The sequence below is a fragment of the Amphiura filiformis genome, chromosome 2 (genome assembly GCF_039555335.1).
Source record: "Amphiura filiformis chromosome 2, Afil_fr2py, whole genome shotgun sequence".
NCBI classification, from domain to species: domain Eukaryota; kingdom Metazoa; phylum Echinodermata; class Ophiuroidea; order Amphilepidida; family Amphiuridae; genus Amphiura; species Amphiura filiformis.
Window position 1 is genome coordinate 1717225 of NC_092629.1, and position 18593 is coordinate 1735817.

Below are 18593 nucleotides of genomic sequence, written 5' to 3' on the forward strand. Positions count from 1 at the left end.
TGAAAATAGTGATGAAAAATTCCCATATCCCCCCTGAGCAAGATACCAGACCACCCTAAAACCGCCCTAAAATATGCTTCTGTTAACCCCTGACAAATTTGAAAATATTGAATTTTGCACACATTTCAGATGACATGTTTGAATATAACACAATGGTTTATCAGTTTATTTTTTCTGTCATGTAATATTACATATTTCTACAATATAAAAATGCAAAGCAAGCTTTAAATTTTTTTGGAATGTTCCATTTTCAGCTTGAGGGGTGAGACTATATTCTAGTATTTTTGAAATGTTGAAAATGCCTAATTTTCCCCAATCTTTGATGGAAAAAATAAAAACCTTCATATCTTTTTTTATTTTTTATTTTTTTGTCATAAATTACCCCACTATTGATGTTTACAAAAATGCATTCAAAATCATGGAGACTTCTTTAGTATTTTACTTACATGTCCACCAATTCAGGGTACTTTTAACAATTAGTCAAATGAGGCATTTGTGTTACTTACACTTCTACTTCCATATCACTGCATATGATGATGACTTTAATTCAAAATTGCAACATTTTGTTTATCACTCTATACCACATGACTACGGTGACACAAACATGTGATATTAGCAAGGGTTAGTCCATTATTTCAAAGGGGTGTTTGAAGAAAACTGGGTATCGAGGTTTTTGCTATATTCCACTGTGTAAAATGGCTGATATTGAGCAGATAATAGCTGTACGGTCTGCTAAATGCTCATATCTCTACAGTATGATGCTAATTAGGAGAGTTGCATTAACGTGGTCAAACTTAACAAATATGGTTATAACAATAAGCAACAAAAGACTTCTAAAAAATGAATTTTTTTTTACAATATCCATGGTCTCCATGTTCAAAATGTTCAAAATGCCTTAGTTCATAATTTTAATTTGTGTGTTTTTATAGGAAAATATTTTATTTTTCGTTAAACATTATTCCACTATTGCTGTTTGCACAATAATGCAGTCATATCATTGAGACAACCCAGGCCTTGCCGTCTAGATTTTAAAGGCGAGTGGTTAATCACTCGCCACCATGATGCTAGGCGAGTGGTCGAATTTTCACAAATATCACTTATTTGGGTATAATCAAGTAAAGCATTGGTCGTAAAATGGTATCTATGTTTTTATGTTGAAATGCGCACGAAGCGCGCTAAAAATTTTGACTTTCTCCGCTTGGAGGGGCACAAAATCAATTAAATGCTGAATTGGTTGATTCGATGGTAGATTTTGGGAGATTCGCGGTGAGTGATATTAAATGTCTATGGCGAGTGGAAAATCGCTCGCTAGAAATCGAGTTTGGGCGAGCGGTGGCGAGCGAGAGCGATCGCTCGCTCAAACGGCAAGGCCTGCAACCATTGCATCTTACTTACATGTCCACCAATTCAGTGCATTTTTAGCATTATCCCATCATTGCTGTTTGCACAAATATACAGTCATATCATTGCAGAGAATACCATAGCATCTAACATATCCACCAATTCAGAGCATTTTGAACAATTGGTCAAAAGAAGCATTTGTGTTTCTTTATGTGTTTCTTACACAAACTACTTCATGTACAACAGATGGTAATGATTTCAACAAAAAATACGTTTAACATATTTGTGTCACTGGGGTGTTTGTACCACATATGTAGGCCTACCGCCATATTTCACTGTTTCGTATGGTTAACATTAAAGGGATATAAGCGGTCTACCAAAATGCTGAATCGACAAATTTTGCGCAAAATTGCCGCAAAAAGCAGAATTTTTTTTTATTAAAACCAAAATCAAGACTTCAAATAACCAAATAAATTCAATATATTTACAACAGCTACATTCTAGCATTAGGAAAAAGTAGTCCACTTTCGGGGCTTGTATCCGATAAATTGAAATACTCTCCATATTTTTTGATTTAATTAATCTGGAATAAAACTAGTTTACCTGTGAAAATAAAAGAAATTAAAAGATATGAAGGTTTTTATTTTTTGAGTCAAAAAGTGGGCAAAAAACGCATTTTTCCTTTTTTTTTTTTTTAAAAGTGAAAAATAGGAAAACACCCCTCCTAAAAATGGAACAAACCAATTAGATTTTTCAACGTTTTCTGTCATATCTGTTAAGGGTAATATATCAACTTAATACCTACAGAGTATATTTTTTATTGTGAATGGTTTTCTATATCTTTGATCATCGTTAAAATACTCATTTTCTAGCCTTTTCGATGTCATTGGCCCATTATAAGCAAACTTGTTCTAGAGTGATGCATCTGTATTATAATGGAATAGCCCAAGCTTCAAAATACCTTTGATTGTCATCTTAGACATTATAAAGGAGAAACAATTTCTTTTTAATAAAAATACACAATCAAGACTTCAAAAAACCAATTAAACTCAATTTCTTTACAACATCTGCATTCTAGAATATGGAAAAAGGAGTCCACTTCCGGGGCTTCTATCTCATAAACTAAAAGACTCTCCATGAAATTTATTTCTTTATTTAATTAGTCTTGCATGAAACTAGTTTACATGTGAAAATTAAACAAATTAAGAGGTATGAAGGTTTTTATTTTTTGCGTCAAAAAGTGGGTAAAAAACGCATTTTTCACTTTTTCTCAAAAAGTGAAAAATAGGCAAACTCCCCTCCTAAAAAATGGAACAACCCAATTAGAATTTTTACTTTTTCTTTCATGTCCGTTAAGATTAATATGTCAACTTAATACCTGCAGAGTATATTTTTGATTATTAATGGTTTTCTATATATTTGATCATCTTGAAAATACCCATTTTCTAGCTTTTTTGTTGTTGGAAAGGGGGAGGCAGGGGGTCATTTTAGGGGGGTCTTGTATCTCGTACCAGAGGGGTCGTGAGATTTTTTTAATGTCACCAGTGTGCATAACTTGGGACACTTGCTCAACCATCAAAGCATGAAAGAAATCCGCCTACCCTCGTTTTCCTCGGTCTGTCTGCTTCTACCAGATATTCCGTGTTAAGACCACCTTGGATTTTTCCTGAAAGGACAGAGGAGTTCGAGGTTTTAAAAAAAACTCTTGAGTTTGTTACGAACGAACCACCGATTGAAAAAAAAGATATGACTATGTTAAAAAATTATCAAGACAAATTTGGTCTTGTGGATAATTTTTGTGAAATAATATATTAAAAGTAAAAATTAAAATTTTTTGATTTTGATGAAGAGGTTAAAAAATGCAGGATTTTTTCCCCTGCATTTTTTTTTTGGATAAGTTGAAATGCAGGGGAAATTTTTCCGTGTAATTTGGATTGGGGTGAATTAAAAATACAAGGATGTTTTTCTGTGTAATCCTGTGTTGTTATTTTTTCTGTGTAATCCTGTGTAAATTGTTTTTCTGTGTAATCCTGTGTTGTTATTTTTTTCTGTGTAATCCTGTGTAAATTATTTTTCTGTGTAATCCTGTGTTGTTATTTTTCTGTGTAATCCGGTGTAAATTGTTTTTCTGTGTAATCCTGTGTAAATTGTTTTTCTGTGTAATCCTGTGTAAATTGTTTTTTTGTGTAATCCTGTGTAAATTGTTTTTCTGTGTAATCCTGTGTAAATTGTTTTTCTGTGTAATCCTGTGTAAATTATTGTTCTGTGTAATCCTGTGTAATTGTTTTTCTGTGTAATCCTGTGTAAATTGTTTTTCTGTGTAATCCTGTGTAAATTGTTTTTCTGTGTAATCCTGTGTAAATTGTTTTTCTGTGTAATCCTGTGTAAATTGTTTTTCTGTGTAATCCTGTGTAAATTGTTTTTCTGTGTAATCCTGTGTAAATTGTTTTTCTGTGTAATCCTGTGTAAATTGTTTTTCTGTGTAATCCTGTGTAAATTGTTTTTCTGTGTAATCCTGTGTAAATTGTTTTTCTGTGTAATCCTGTGTAAATTGTTTTTCTGTGTAATCCTGTGTAAATTGTTTTTCTGTGTAATCCTGTGTAAATTGTTTTTCTGTGTAATCCTGTGTAAATTGTTTTTCTGTGTAATCCTGTGTAAATTGTTTTTCTGTGTAATCCTGTGTAAATTGTTTTTCTGTGTAATCCTGTGTTGTTATTTTTGAACAATTTACAGGGAAGAATACAGGGAAGCTTAGGGTAAAATAATGCAGGGGATTACAGGGTATTAAAAGTTTTGTGTGTATTTTTTGTGTTAAGAGTTTTTTTTGATTTTTACAGGGGAAATACAAGGGTGTCCCAGAATCCCCCTTTTTATACTGCTACTGTCACTTGTGTTATAAACTCGATGTGTTTACTATAATGTCGCTCGGGTCCGCGACTAATCGCAGCGACCGGTCTATCATTGGCTATTCTATACACGTTTCAATAGCCTTATTGTGATGTGTGGGAGTTTTAAAAGCCGAGCCATGAACAAAATATAATGCGAGCACCCGGGGGGCATCAACTTTAGAGGTGACGGTATGTGCCTGTCAATATATGCCCCTCTTTTGAAGCCGACTATACCCGATGACCAGGCACCTTCAGTTTTCAAAATTTTATACCCAATGACCCCTTTTTCATTTTGATTGTACATAATGACCCTTTTTTTTATAAAAAAAAAAACCCAACGTTTTGTACTGACATGCGCCTACTTCGCGACGCTTGTAGGCACATATACCCATCAATTCTAAAGTTGAGTGCCTGGGGCGAGCTGCATACTGCGGGCCAATGAACAATGAGATAGTAGCTTTTCTGATATAGCTTTGAGGAACTGTTGAAGTATAAATCAGCCAACGAGTAGGTGTGTCCAAATTGCACATCTTGAATTGAGACCAAGACATGCTGTTATTTCAATTGTTCCGGTTGGTTTATTACCTACCATTGCCTACGAGATGCAGTTCTAAGGTGACAGAGGGACAGGTCTGCAATTCGATTCCACAACCATTCATACCTTTCATCTGTTTTATTGTATTATCGTGCGAATTGCTCCGTGGTACCTTACGGGTACCTGAATTTTATTTGAATGAAGATGACTCTGTCATGCTCGACGTCATATTGCATAATTTCTATACAGTGCCTCATTTCAAATATATAGTTTTAGTTTTGGTTTTGGTTTTGGTCACATGGTTTCCTATTGTCCGGCCTAACCACTTGAATCATAAGATATCGAACTCATTGTTTCTACCTTTTGTTTAAAACCGAACATTTGTGTCAGTCAACTTCGGTTTTGGTTTCAGTTTCTTATAAGTGGTGTGGATCGTAAAATTATTTGATTTGAAGTTACCTACTCTAAGTATACAAAAGAAATGTTTAATTTCGCAGTGCAATATTCACGAGGAGAGAAATCGAGCATGGTAATCTACATTGAAAGACGTGGGTTACAAAACCGAATAAGTCTAGGCTAATTCACCTGTGAAAAAATATAGACCATCGAAATATTTGCATTCGACATTACAAAAGGGGTCACTATTGTAATTGTATAGGTGCTATAAACAAAATCGATTCATGTCCTTAATCCCATGTACCAGAATCGATGGAAGGCCATTATATGACCTCTAATAACCTAATGACTTTTACTGAAGCAATTTTACTGCAAAAGTAGAAGATAGAGGGAAAAGAGATTGTGTGGGTGTGTGTGTGTGTGTGTGTGTGTTGGTGGGGGGGTGGTTGGAGGGCAAGGGGGGTATGGGCCGGGAGAGAGAGAAACAGATGAGAGAGAGCATTGGAAGTGAAAGAGAAGGGGGAGGAGAGCTCGAGATGAAGATTTCGAATGTAGGGGAGGAGGAGGAGGGGAAAGGGGTAATTTAGGGAAGAGGTGGTTATATAGGGAGGGAGCCCCTCTTAAAGAGGTATGGGTTGTGCTTCCGGGGATAATAAACTAATTCATAATCAAATCATCTCCATGCATCGTTTATGTTTCATACAAACAAACAAATCCCCCACCCCGCCCATCCTTCAATATACGCGCATGTATATGATTTCTAGGCCTAGAACTCGTGAGTGTAATATGCCACCTACCTTCGACAGAGAGCATCAACTGTCGCCCACGGGATAGATTTCCGATATCAATCATGATAATAATTATGTTAGCACAATAGGCTATTGTATACTTCTGGTTATATACCCTATACTGTGTCCTTCCAGCATAATAGTGTTATGATTGCAAACCAGATCAGCTCTACTTTTTAATCCCTTGCTTTTTGGTTTCTGAACAATAGAGAAACCAAAACTATATATTTGAAATGAGGGAGTATATGCAATAAACCAAACAGAACAGTATAACAATTGAAATAATAGGCAGTTCTAAGGTTAAGAAGAATATAACGTCACAATTCTGTATTATTATTCAAGGTTGTAACGTGTGTCTATGCTGTCATGTAGGCCTTCCTGGCAACAGACACGCCCCCGGTACAAACAGATGAAATTTGTAGAAAAGCGTGATTATGACAAAAAACATTAAAAAATGATACTTTGAGGTATTGTTTTTTTTAATTTTTGTATGGCAGATCATACATACACATGTGCTGAGGTCAAAAAGGTAAAAATTTTGTTTTTGACCCCTGACTCACCTGTCATTCCAAACAACCCCTTAAACCACTTAATACCGGACTTAAATTACGTCGGTAATAGTATCGGGTATAAGTGGCAGTGTGAATGAGCGTCGGATATAACTATATCCGACGTAATGTGGTTTAAATCCGACAATTTAAATCCGAAGATGACCAGGGTTAAGAGTTGTTAAGACCGATCGAAACGTTACGATCGGTAATAGTAATTACGTGTGAACACTGAACAGCGCTTTTGGGCTGTCGGATATAAATGTGACCTTTCACCTTTCTGCGTGATTCAGCGTGAAGAACACTTCCGGGTTAAATTAAATCACTCGCGCAACTGATTTGAAGCAGAGTATAAATAGTGTGACCAGTGAGAGATAAAACAAAATCATCATGGATGCAGGTGCGAATATCAAACGCAATAGAGGAATGAACTGGCAAGAGAAGGAGACATTAGCTCTGCTGACCATTTCCGGTTAGTTATGACCGGTAATAGCTCGGATATAAACACGTCGGACATAGAGCTATTGCCGACTCGTCGTGTTCACACAGTCGGACTATTACCGGACTTAAATTACGTCGGTAATAGTATCGGATATAAGTGGCAGTGTGAATGAGCGTCGGATATAAAAAAAATTACTATATCCGACGTAATGTGCTTTAAATCCGACAATTTAAGGCTGAAGATGACCAGAGTTAAGAGCTGTTAAGACCGATCGAAACGTTACGTCCGGTAATAGTAATTACGTGTGGACACGCAGCACTATTGGGCTGTCGGATATAATTGTGAGTAGGCCTATATCACTCGCGGAAAATTTTAAGCAGAGTAATTAATGGCTGCAGCTGCAAATATTAATATAAACTAGCGGGATGCAGGCCTTGCCGTTTAGATTTTAAAGGCGAGTGGTTAATCACTCGCTAGCATGATTGTAGGCGAGTGGTCGAATTTTCACAAATATCACTTATTTAGGAAATAATCAAGTAGAGTTTCTGTCTTGACACGGTATTTATGTACATTTATGTTGAAATGCGCGCGAAGCGCGCTAACATTTTTCACTTTCTACGCTTGGAGGCAGTACAGCATCGATTAAATACTGAAATGGCTGATTCAGTGGCTGATTTTGGGAGATTCGCAGCGAGTGATATTTAGTGTCTATGGCGAGTGGAAAATCGCTCACTAAAAATCGAGTTTGGGCGAGCGGCGGCGAGCGAGCGAGAGCGATCGCTTGCCTCAAACGGCAAGGCCTGGGGATGCGATTATTTTTTCGGACATCACCGTTAGATGAGTAAATGGGAGCGTTCACTATAACAGGAAGAATTACTGAACAGGTAGAATCATTGAAAATGAACATTAAAATCTGTTCTTTCTTACATTTTCCTTTTAGCTTCTTTTTTTATTTGCTGCTTGTGATTTCCCGTTTCCATAGAGGGGTCAATTGAAATGACAAGGAAACATTGGCTATACTCAAAATTTGGAGAGACACGGAAAGTATTTCTGGGATAAAAAAAAAAGCTTTGGGAGGAGATAGCCACGCTATTACATGACAGGGGGGGGGGGGTCCCGATACGGTCGGGGGAGCAGATACCTGTAGTGATAAAGGCACTGAAAACTCTCCATCGCACCCTCCATGATCGGGTGAAAAATTCAGGCGCAGGAGCAATTGACCATCCTTATTGGGATAACCTACACGAGTTTGGGGGGTAGCAAATGTTAACCCCAGAGGGTTCAGTGGGGGGGGCAGTATGGCCCTGGATGTAGATGGAGATGAAATTTATTAAGCCATAAGCATGATAACAGAAAGACATGCAATTGCATTTTATAAGATGATTAGGGGGGTCCCAAATATATACGGAAAGAAAAATAGGGGGTGTCATGAAATATTTTTGATGACCAAAATGTAGGGAGTCACAATACAGCATGACTACAGATAGTGTGTTTATTTTATTCAAAAAGACTGATGCCTGGTTTTGGGGGGGGTGTAAACGGTGGGGGGGTCATAAAATATTTGCTGCCGAAATAGGGGAGGTCGCAATTTTATTGAAGCCGACTTTTTGTAAATTTGGGACCCCCCACCAAGAAAAAAATAGCATGATGATGGGAGTCAGTGTAATTTTTTTTATTTTTGTCATTTCTTCAAAGATGTCCACCTACATAAATACAAAATTGGTCTTAATTTTGGAGCTTTTGAATTTGCATTTTTCTTACATGACATACCTACCGCATTGTCTGTAATTTGTTCTAAAGAGGGGCGTTTATTTTAAAACATTTAAAATCGGGTTAAATTTTCTGATGATGCTCATGTAGAAAGAAGAGATTTATGACCGGTAATAGGCTTTAACGGACATAACACGTCAGGCATATGCTGGCGAAGTTACGTCATTTATCGGATTAATTACCATAGCAATAGGTGAAAACAATTTTGAACATTTCGCGCTGTACTACAAGCAGGTTGCACTCATCACCTGTATGTCTGCAATCATAGATTGAATACAATACCGGTCTTTTCAAAGATACTAATCTTACAGGTGCAACTAATCAGCATTATTCACCTATTGCTATGGTAGTTAATCCGATTATTACGTAACTTCGCCAGCGTATAGCGCTATTGCCGACAAATGTTGACGCACTAAGGGATTAGCGGAAATATTTAATTCGATCGGACATAAGCCTAGATAAAATATTACCGGTAATAAGTGCATGTGTGAACACAGCTCTTTATTCTCAAGTAGTTACACATCGACTTGAAAGTAGCCTTTGATGTGATGTGTGTTGCCGACTACGGTTGATTAATTTTCACTCCAGAATTCAGCATCGAAGTGGTTACGTAATTCTCTTGGTTACCGGATCACGCTACTTTGGTATGCCTTCGAGTGCCATATACTTTATGTGGTGATCATTTCGATCGTGGTTCATTACTCTAGCGCGTGATCCCGTTGACATAGTAACATTACGTAACTTCGATACTGAATTGAAACCATATCCAATGTTTCTATAGATAATTCCTTGAAAGTATGACACGTGTGTGTTAAGTACCTGATGTTTGCTCTGCAGGGATACCACACGTGGATACTATAAGAAAGAAATGTAGTTTTGTAAAGATTCCAAAAAAATCCGCCCATTTTGGAACATATATTAATTATTTAGGAGAGTGTTTTAGGATTTTGTTAGAAACGGGATGATTTTTGATCATCTATATTTTATTGTTTTAATGTATTTTCCTGTCATTTCCTGCAAACCTAATAAAGATATTTTGATAATTGAAAATAGTCTGCATCATAAATCGTAGAGGTCGAAAGCGTAACCAAGCGTGCAAAATAATTATTTGCCATGGAACTTCGGTCATATTTTATTTGAAATAAACTGGATGTTAGGATCTGCATGCATGGTATGCATAGTATAGACACTCCCTCATTTCAAAGATATAGTTATGGTTTCTCTATTGTTCAGAAACCAAAAATCAAGGGATTAAAATGTGGAGATGAATTGGTATGCAATCATAACACTATTGTGCTGGGAGGACACAAGAGGGTATATATAATCAAAAGTATAATGGCCTATAACCATACGTATATAATAGCCTATTGTGCTAACATTTTCATTATCGATATCTATCAACGCGGACGACTTTTGATGCTCTCTGCCGTAGGTGGCACACTTCCATGACACCATAAAATTACACCCGAGTTCCGAGATTCGTTTGATAAGTTATGCATAGACATCATGTGCTCATATATTGAGGGGTGGGGTGGGGGTGTTTTGTTTATTTGTCTGAAATATAAACGATGCATGATGATGTAGATGATTTGATTATGAATTAGATTATTCCCCGGAAAGCACAACCCATACCTCTTACCTATGTTCCCTCCGCCACCTATATATAACCTCCTCCCTCCCCCTCCCCACACTCGATATTGACTATTCCCTATTATTCCACTCCACTCTTGAGCCCCCCTCTCCCCCTCCTTCCCTTCCCACTTCCAATGCTCTCTCCCCTCTGTTTCTGTTTCTCCCTTACCCTTACCCCCTCCCCCTCACACACACATACCCTCTTTCCCTGGCGATCTCTTCTATCTCTCTCTCTCTCTCTATTCTCCAATAAATAAATTGAATAAAAGTTAATTTAAACCAGCTTACTATGATATTGATCTTCCGTCATGCGACATGCACATAAATAGAGTTGTGTATAATAGTGTTTATAACACTGAAGTCATAATCTGTCAAGTACCTATTGTAATGTCTGTGGAAATATTTCGATGGTCTATATATTTTCACAGTGAAATCAGCTTAGGCTAATTCGTAGTCTCAAGTCAATGCTTTCAAACTAAATCAATGCTTTCAAATGTAGACTGCTTTGTTCGACTTCTCTGCTCGTGAATATTGCACTGCGAAATTTAAACATTTCTTTTGTATACTTAGAGTAGGTATCTTCAAATCAAATAATTTTACGATCCACACCACTTATAAGAAACTGAAACCAAAACCGAAACTGACTGACACAAATGTTCGGTTTTAAACAAAAGGTAGAAACAATGAGTTCGATATCTTATGATTCAAGTGGTTAGGCAGGACAATAGGAAACCACGTGACCAAAACCAAAACCAAAACTAAAACTAGATATTTGAAATGAGGCAATGACCTTTCCCTAAAACTAGTAAGCAGCAACTTGTGTATCACACCCGTCATGGGTTCGAACCCTTTTGTTGTATTTTATTGTTAAACCTAAATAGCGTGATTGCTTTTGAATGAGCGGCAACACACATATTTTGTTTGAGGATAGCTGGATCTATCTCCTTTCTTTACATCTTCTCTGGATAGACACTCATGGTGTTTGAATTGATCAAGCGTCCTCATTGCTCATAATAATTATTTTATTGATGGAATCGGGGCAAGTTTTTTTTTAAATATAAAATAGGGTCTTTTGATGATAGTGATGAAATTGGGAACATCATCTAAATCTAATTCCACCCTTTTCCCCCTTCTCTCATCTCCGGCCGGGGCTTTCCCTCCCCGCTCGCGATTATTTTTTTCGTACATCATATTTGAAAATTATTTTCGTTTTTGATAATCAAACACGGAATAAAGCAAAACTCTGAAAAATCAACTGATTTTACCACATGCGTTACAAATATATAGGCCTAATTATGATGTACGAAAAAATAATCGCCCCGCTCCTATCCTGTCCTCGATTTCTTTTCTTCGCCGTTCCTCTCCTCTCCTCTCATCTCCACAGATGTCCGCATTTTTCTCAAATGTTTCTCAAAGCTTAAGTTTTTGGGTAGGCCTACACACCGTCAGTCCAAACCACTGTCAGTCCGAATTTTTAGGGTTTCTAACCCTAACCCTAACACTAACGCTAAACCTAACCCTAAACCTAACTCTAACCCGGACCATAAAAATTCGGACTGACGGTGGTTTGGTCAGCCCCCCCCCCCCCCGCCAAATGGGTTGATCCCCCCTCCTGAAATTCACTTTGCCCCTCTGCGGACTCTGCCATTGTAGTTGGTAACTTCAGTCAAAGGCGGTCAGCCTCCCCCTCAGCCTAGAGGAAAAGAGGGTGTATGTGTGTGTTTCATGGAGTTGTGTGTGGAGAGAGAAGAAAGGGAGGGTGGGGTGAGAAAGGGACCGGGAGATGAGGGACAGGCGAAGAGGGGAAGGAAAAATTGGATCAAGTTCCCAATAGCGGCACCACTTTCACCAAAAGACCCTTGATGTTTTATTAACTGAACTAATAATATCGAGTTGGTTCAAATAGTGATAATAATTATTATTATTATGAGAGAGGGGGCGCCTGACCACTTCCAATGACAGTATAATAAGCCCTCTGCTGAATTCTATTTAAAAAAGAAAAATTAATGAGCAAATCTTTGTTAAAGAAGCCAAGTTATAAATCAACTCACATAATCTCTTCGGTTTTCGTTTGGTACAATACACAAACAGAAATTGAGTTAAAATAGTGATTATAATATTACATGTATTATGATGAGCGTTTGACCACTTAAAAGATAACTAACCCTACATAGTATATCTATCGGTATTTAGCAGCATGCTTAATTGTATTTAAAAAGATAAATTGATGTACAAATCTTGTTTAAAGAAGCCAAGTTATAAATCAACTCACATAAACCCACAATAAAGAACCAGAAATTGAGACAAAAAAGACTTTTTGCTCCAATTTTGCGCAAAATGGGTTGATTCACCACCCTGAAATTCACTTCGCGCCCTGCCCACCCTTGTACCCCCGAAAAATGCCTGCCGCCGCCACTGCCCCCCCATCCACCACCTCCCCCACCACACCATGGTTAGTTTGCGTAAGGGATTAGAGAGACTGCTCAACTGCGCAAGCCCGCTCAGTGTTATGCCAAAATTCTTCATTGTTTTACCCGCAAGTTAGACACTTTAGGTAAAGGTTTACACCCAGTCGCCTTTGGAACAGCGGTTTTATTCAATAAAAGTCAATCAATCGTCGCGATAACGTAGCGACTGAGTTTAAACCTTTACCTAAGGTGAGTAACCTCTTCCGTAACAAACAATGAAGATGATTAGCATAACAAGCGGCCTTGCGCTCTCTAATCACTTAACAATGAAGGAACGGAGTAGTCATGGTTCCGGTCATATCCTTTATCCAGAACAATCAAATGTACGGTATCTAACAAAGGAGAATTAGCATATTAACAAAGGATGTACCTAGTAGCCATGGTACCCGTGATGCATAACAATGAAGGTACCGAGTAGTCATGGTTCCGGTCATATCCTTTATCCAGAACAATCAAACGTACGGTAACTAACAAAGGAGAATTAGCATACTAACAAAGGAGGCACATAGTAGCCATGGTACCCGTGATACATAACAATGAAGGCACGGAGTAGTCATGGTTCCGGTCATATCCTTTATCCAGAACAATCAAACGTACGGTAACTAACAAAGGAGAATTAGCATACTAACAAAGGAGGACCTTAGCGGTCATTCACCTAATCCCATAGAAGTGGGTGTGTTTACATGTTCGTTTAATTTCGAAAGTAACTTGCGAGTGTGTCCACACAAGACGTTGGCCTACTTGTAAGTTCACTCCCGGGAGAGGAGAGAGTGGAGGTGAGAGGGAATGAGAGAGACGGGGTGGGTGGGTTGGGGCCACCACAGCCGTTGCTCTGCATAGAGGTATCAACCATTTATTCAGCATGTGCAGGGACATTATTGATTGATTACTCAGGTAGAACACACTGATACACAGGCATGATGGAGGGCTCAAAATCTCAACTCCCGGGAATAGCATATCCATTACATGTTAGCGGTATTAATTAATTTATAGCTATGGGTTGAAGTAAAAAAGTATTTTTACCCGTTCAATTGGTAAACAAGGCTTTAATGTTGGAAATAAAAAAAGACCCGGTTAAAATCGGCCGTAAAATAACATAAATACAGACTTCCGAATATTACCTCTTAGTTTTAAAAACTTTGAATAATTAACAGATTTTCAAAAAAATAATTAAGTGCTTTTTCGGTGGAGGTCAGGCATTTTGTTTAGTAATTATTAATGTTTAGGTATTCCTTTGACATAATGCACACAAAAATTTGAATGAAAAATTGTTCTTCATTTAAACTTGCGAAGGGCTTTGAGAACTATTAAGATTAAAATTTAAGATGACCTAATCACTGCGCGTTATCAGCGTTTGTTGTCATTGATAGATAATGACTCTGTGGAAATCTTGAAAATGAGGGAGTTTCGTAAAATTCTTTTCTTTCAAAAACGGAGCGATCAATTGTCAAAATTTAAAAAGTATGTAATAGCGGATCATCATCAGTTATTTAATTTTGTTTGCTTTATGCGTTAAAGTACCCACAAATATCAGTTCCCGACGATAGTGTTCTTTCAGGGACACCCTGCATGTAAGGTGTGGGTGAGATAAGTGTAGGTTTTTTGTAGGTGGGGGAGTGCTTGGTTGTGTGCAGTGAATATACGCAGAGGAACATTTACTGTGTACCATTGTAATATACAATGCGATGAAAAGTTTATTCTTATTTTATTTCCATAGTTATATTCATAACTTTATGCACTTACTGTTTGCAGATGTGATGCTGGTGTAATTGGAAGTCAATGTCAAGGAATCAACGGTACTGACAACAATGCAAATGGTAAATATTTAGTCCTCATTATGGTATTACTTTTTAATACATGTTTTAGGACAGGATAATAACAAAAATGATCCTAAATAAAAATCCTTCTGCACATAAATAATACCCCTCTAAAAACGTCAAAATTGCTAACTAATAGAGGAAGACACGTACGACAATACGTTATGTTTAATAGCCGATTGGTTACCCTTCATCGACCTAAAGAGATTTAGCCGTAAATTCACATTTTGGCATTATATATTGACCTGAAATGGAGTGTAGAAATTAACAAAACAAAAAAATGTTATGATGTTGTTGTTGTTGTTGGATTTATCCCGCCAAAGTTGTTGTTTTACACTATCAAGTGTTTAGATTCCTTGGCCTTTTTACTTTAGGCAGTTATATTACATCTTCCGTAAATAATAAGTTCTAACACTTATGATTAATGCATTTCTGAGAGTGCACAGTCCCCTTACATGATGCATTCATAAATGTCACTATGTCTGTTCATTCAAGGGACTGTGCACTCTCTAATAGAAAATCAAACAGTTGAAAACACTATCATAAAAAAAATATTCGGTTGATACTGTCCTCGTTAAATTAGAATAAATTAAACGGGGGTGAGATTGTGAAGGGAAATTGTATCGGGGTTAGATCAATTCACGTCGCGTCGGTAGCTGGAGCCTACAACACACACAATTTTTAGTAGTCTGGGAAGGTATTTTGGCATATAAAGTTTTGGCGGGAGGGAGAATCGAACACCAGATTGGCATGGGGTGACTAGGCTGGGCCAATCTACATTTTCACATTTTCGAAAGTTTTTTGAGTTTTTGTAGTTCCCTACTTGCTGCGTTCGTAATTTGTGTACCATTGTAATAGATTCAATTATCCTGATCTAAGTAGTAATTTAGACAACGGACGCATTATGTTGTACATAATAGTAATCATGGAATATTGCTTTGTTCAATACAGTTCCGGCAATCAATGCTAATTTCTTGTGTTTTGGTATGTTTCTTTGTTTGTATGAGAGGGGGGATATTAGTGAAGGGAGGTATTAGTGAAGAATTGTTCTTGTCCGAGAATCTAATTAAAAGGCGCATATCTTTTTATAACGTAGATATAACAACGGGCAGTTGGATCGGAATCGGATTTGGGGTTGGTTTATCTTCTTTAGCTGCCCTTTTAGGAGCTCTTTGCTGTATTTATTACCGTATGGCAAGAGTCTCAGGAAAAACTAATATACCTGCCATACCACCCTACGAACTGCAAGCTGATCCCAATCAACTCCAACTGATGCCACCACTGGATAATTACTCTCTGGGAACAGGACAGCTTACCCCAGCTTTTCCGTCATTATTAGTAAGTTTGACTTTTACCGTACTTCAAATCAAAGGCTGTTTGTTGCTTGATGTGATTATTTATTATTATCCTGTGCCAATTAAACATACAATTTGCAATTTTAGACAATACAAACTAATTTTGCACTAACATACTGCACAGGGATATATTTTATCAGTTACTTTACTAGTTTTTCCTTTCTTTATAGCATAATTCCATTTTTTCTATAGATTTTCGCGTTCACCTCGACTTGAGGTTTTCATGGCATAGTGGTGTTGAATAGATAATCCTATATAATCCTCTAGACGTTGAAGTTTGTGATTTTGAACCACATTTCTCAAAATCTCACTCAATTATCGTTATGTCATATTCTAGCGTTATAACAAGTATGATTTCTTAGATGACTAATTTGGCATTAAAAGTGCTCAAACCCATTACAGCATATTTAGCAATATATATATATATATATACTAGCTCGTGTATCATCAGTTATTATATTATTTTTTTTTTAGCTTCTTGGCTACTCGTACTCTCTAAGTGCTATCAGCTTAATGTATGTTTATGAGTTTGTAAGATCACTTGTATCATAGGGTCTACTATTATTTTCTTGTATTATATTGTTTCTACCAGGTTCAGCCTGAAGAAGGACTGCACAACGTCCGAAAATTTGCTATGTTTCTACTGAACTAAATAATAATATATTTTGAACTGCTACGTCCGGGTGAAATTTCCAACTTCTTTCGTCTATATATATATAATATATAGTTAATCAAAACAGCTGAAGATATTGCTCGATACTATTAGATAGTAGAGCGTGTAATAAAATACATAAAACAACGTAATTATGTTATAACAGCATGATTTATTACTCGGAGTTTCACGCCTAAAACGGCGATCATCAGATAAATAGCTGAACACTGAACAGTGTTCAGTGTTCAGCTATTCAGTGTTCAGCTATTTATCTGATGATCGCCGTTTTAGGCGTGAAACTCCGAGTAATAAATCATGCTGTTATAACATAATTACGTTGTTTTATGTATTATATATATATATATATTCTTTTTTATTTATTTATTTATTTATTTATTTATTTATTTATTTATTTATTTATTTATTTATTTATTTATTTATTTATTTATTTATTTATTTATTGTTTTTTTTATTGTTTTTTATTTTTTTATTTTTTATTTATTAATATATATTTTTTTTCATTATTCTTATTATTTACAGAACATGCCGAATAATCCATTCACCGATGTCTATGATATATAATCAACGGTCATCTTGACATGCTGCAGAATTGTATTCGAAAAAGAAGAATACGCGAATGTTCTATTTTTATAACGAATTATCACTAAATATGTTGGAAAATAGAAAAAAATATAAATGCATCAGCCCGCCCGAAAAATGAATCAATCCTACACGACGCGCGAAACACTGCGCGTAGTACACAGAGTGCACAATATACCCAATCAATGAATGTTTCGTATTTTCTAACGCTTGCTCTGATTGGTTCTCGCTATCAAAGAGTGTATGAATAAGATTTATTAAGATTCAAGACGTACATAGTTAAGATAACGTTTTAGTCTCAGTTAATCATCTTTCATTTTCTAACAAGCTTTACCAGACATTTCAGAGGGATATTCTTCATATTCACAATACAATTCGATATTTCTGATGTACTCTCAGGTCCCACAAAAATGTTGCTCTCTGAATTCTTTAACTGAATGATAACGAAAATAAAAGATATCGATATAACGATATCAAATATCGATATTGGATAGGACGCACATATAAAATCAGATATTTTATTCTAAATAACCATTTAGAAAGCAGTAGTTAAATTTGTTATTGCATGTATAATGTATTTAACATGTATTTTATAGCTGTAGAAAAATATATAATAATCGGAAACCAAATAATATTATGTAAAATTGGTATTATCTATATATTTGCTTTTTGTGATTGTATAACAAAAACCCCACTACACGTACTTACTTATGTCTTAATTGATTAATAGAACTTGTTTAAAATTAAAAAATTGTTGGTCTAAAGTATATTTAGAATGACAAACCGAATAAAGCATGTTAATTGAATGATATAAAGTCTGCACAAAAAATAAGGCAGCTGTTATAAATACGTATTCTGAATACGAAGTATGTCCTTCTGATATCAAATGATTTTGATTTCTTGAAATTCGCAATGTAATACACATTTTATGGCAAATCATTAAAATTTGATATTGTTGATATTTGAAAGTACTCGAAGTAAACTTTATAAATCTGATGATATATACTTGAAGTTTATGTAGGTGGGATGAAAAGCCGACGATCAATTGAAAATGTTGAACTTTCGTATTGAAGATATGGATTTTTTTCCCAAAACACAAAAAAATAGGTCTTTTGGGGAAAACAATCCATATCTTCAATATGAAAGGTCAAAATTTTCAATTGATCGTCGGCTTTTCCTCCCCTCATAGCTACATACACTTTAAGAATATATCATTAGATTTATAAAATTTACTTCGAGGACTGTTATATATCAAAATGTGAAAAATATCAAATTTTAGTAATTTGTAATACAATTTGTATTATATCGTGATTTTCAAAAAATGAAAATTATTTGATATCAGAAAGACATTCTGCGTATTC

The 18593-nt window shown here is 36.1% G+C and overlaps 1 long non-coding RNA gene across 1 annotated transcript; it reads left to right on the forward strand.

The window, feature by feature from the left end:
• The first annotated feature begins 14493 nt into the window (after nt 1-14493).
• Nucleotides 14494-17366, forward strand: LOC140145551 (uncharacterized). The gene is made up of 3 exons (XR_011858094.1): nt 14494-14625; nt 15722-15963; nt 17173-17366. It is a non-coding gene; the product is annotated as an uncharacterized lncRNA (long non-coding RNA).
• The last annotated feature ends 1227 nt before the right edge of the window (nt 17367-18593 follow it).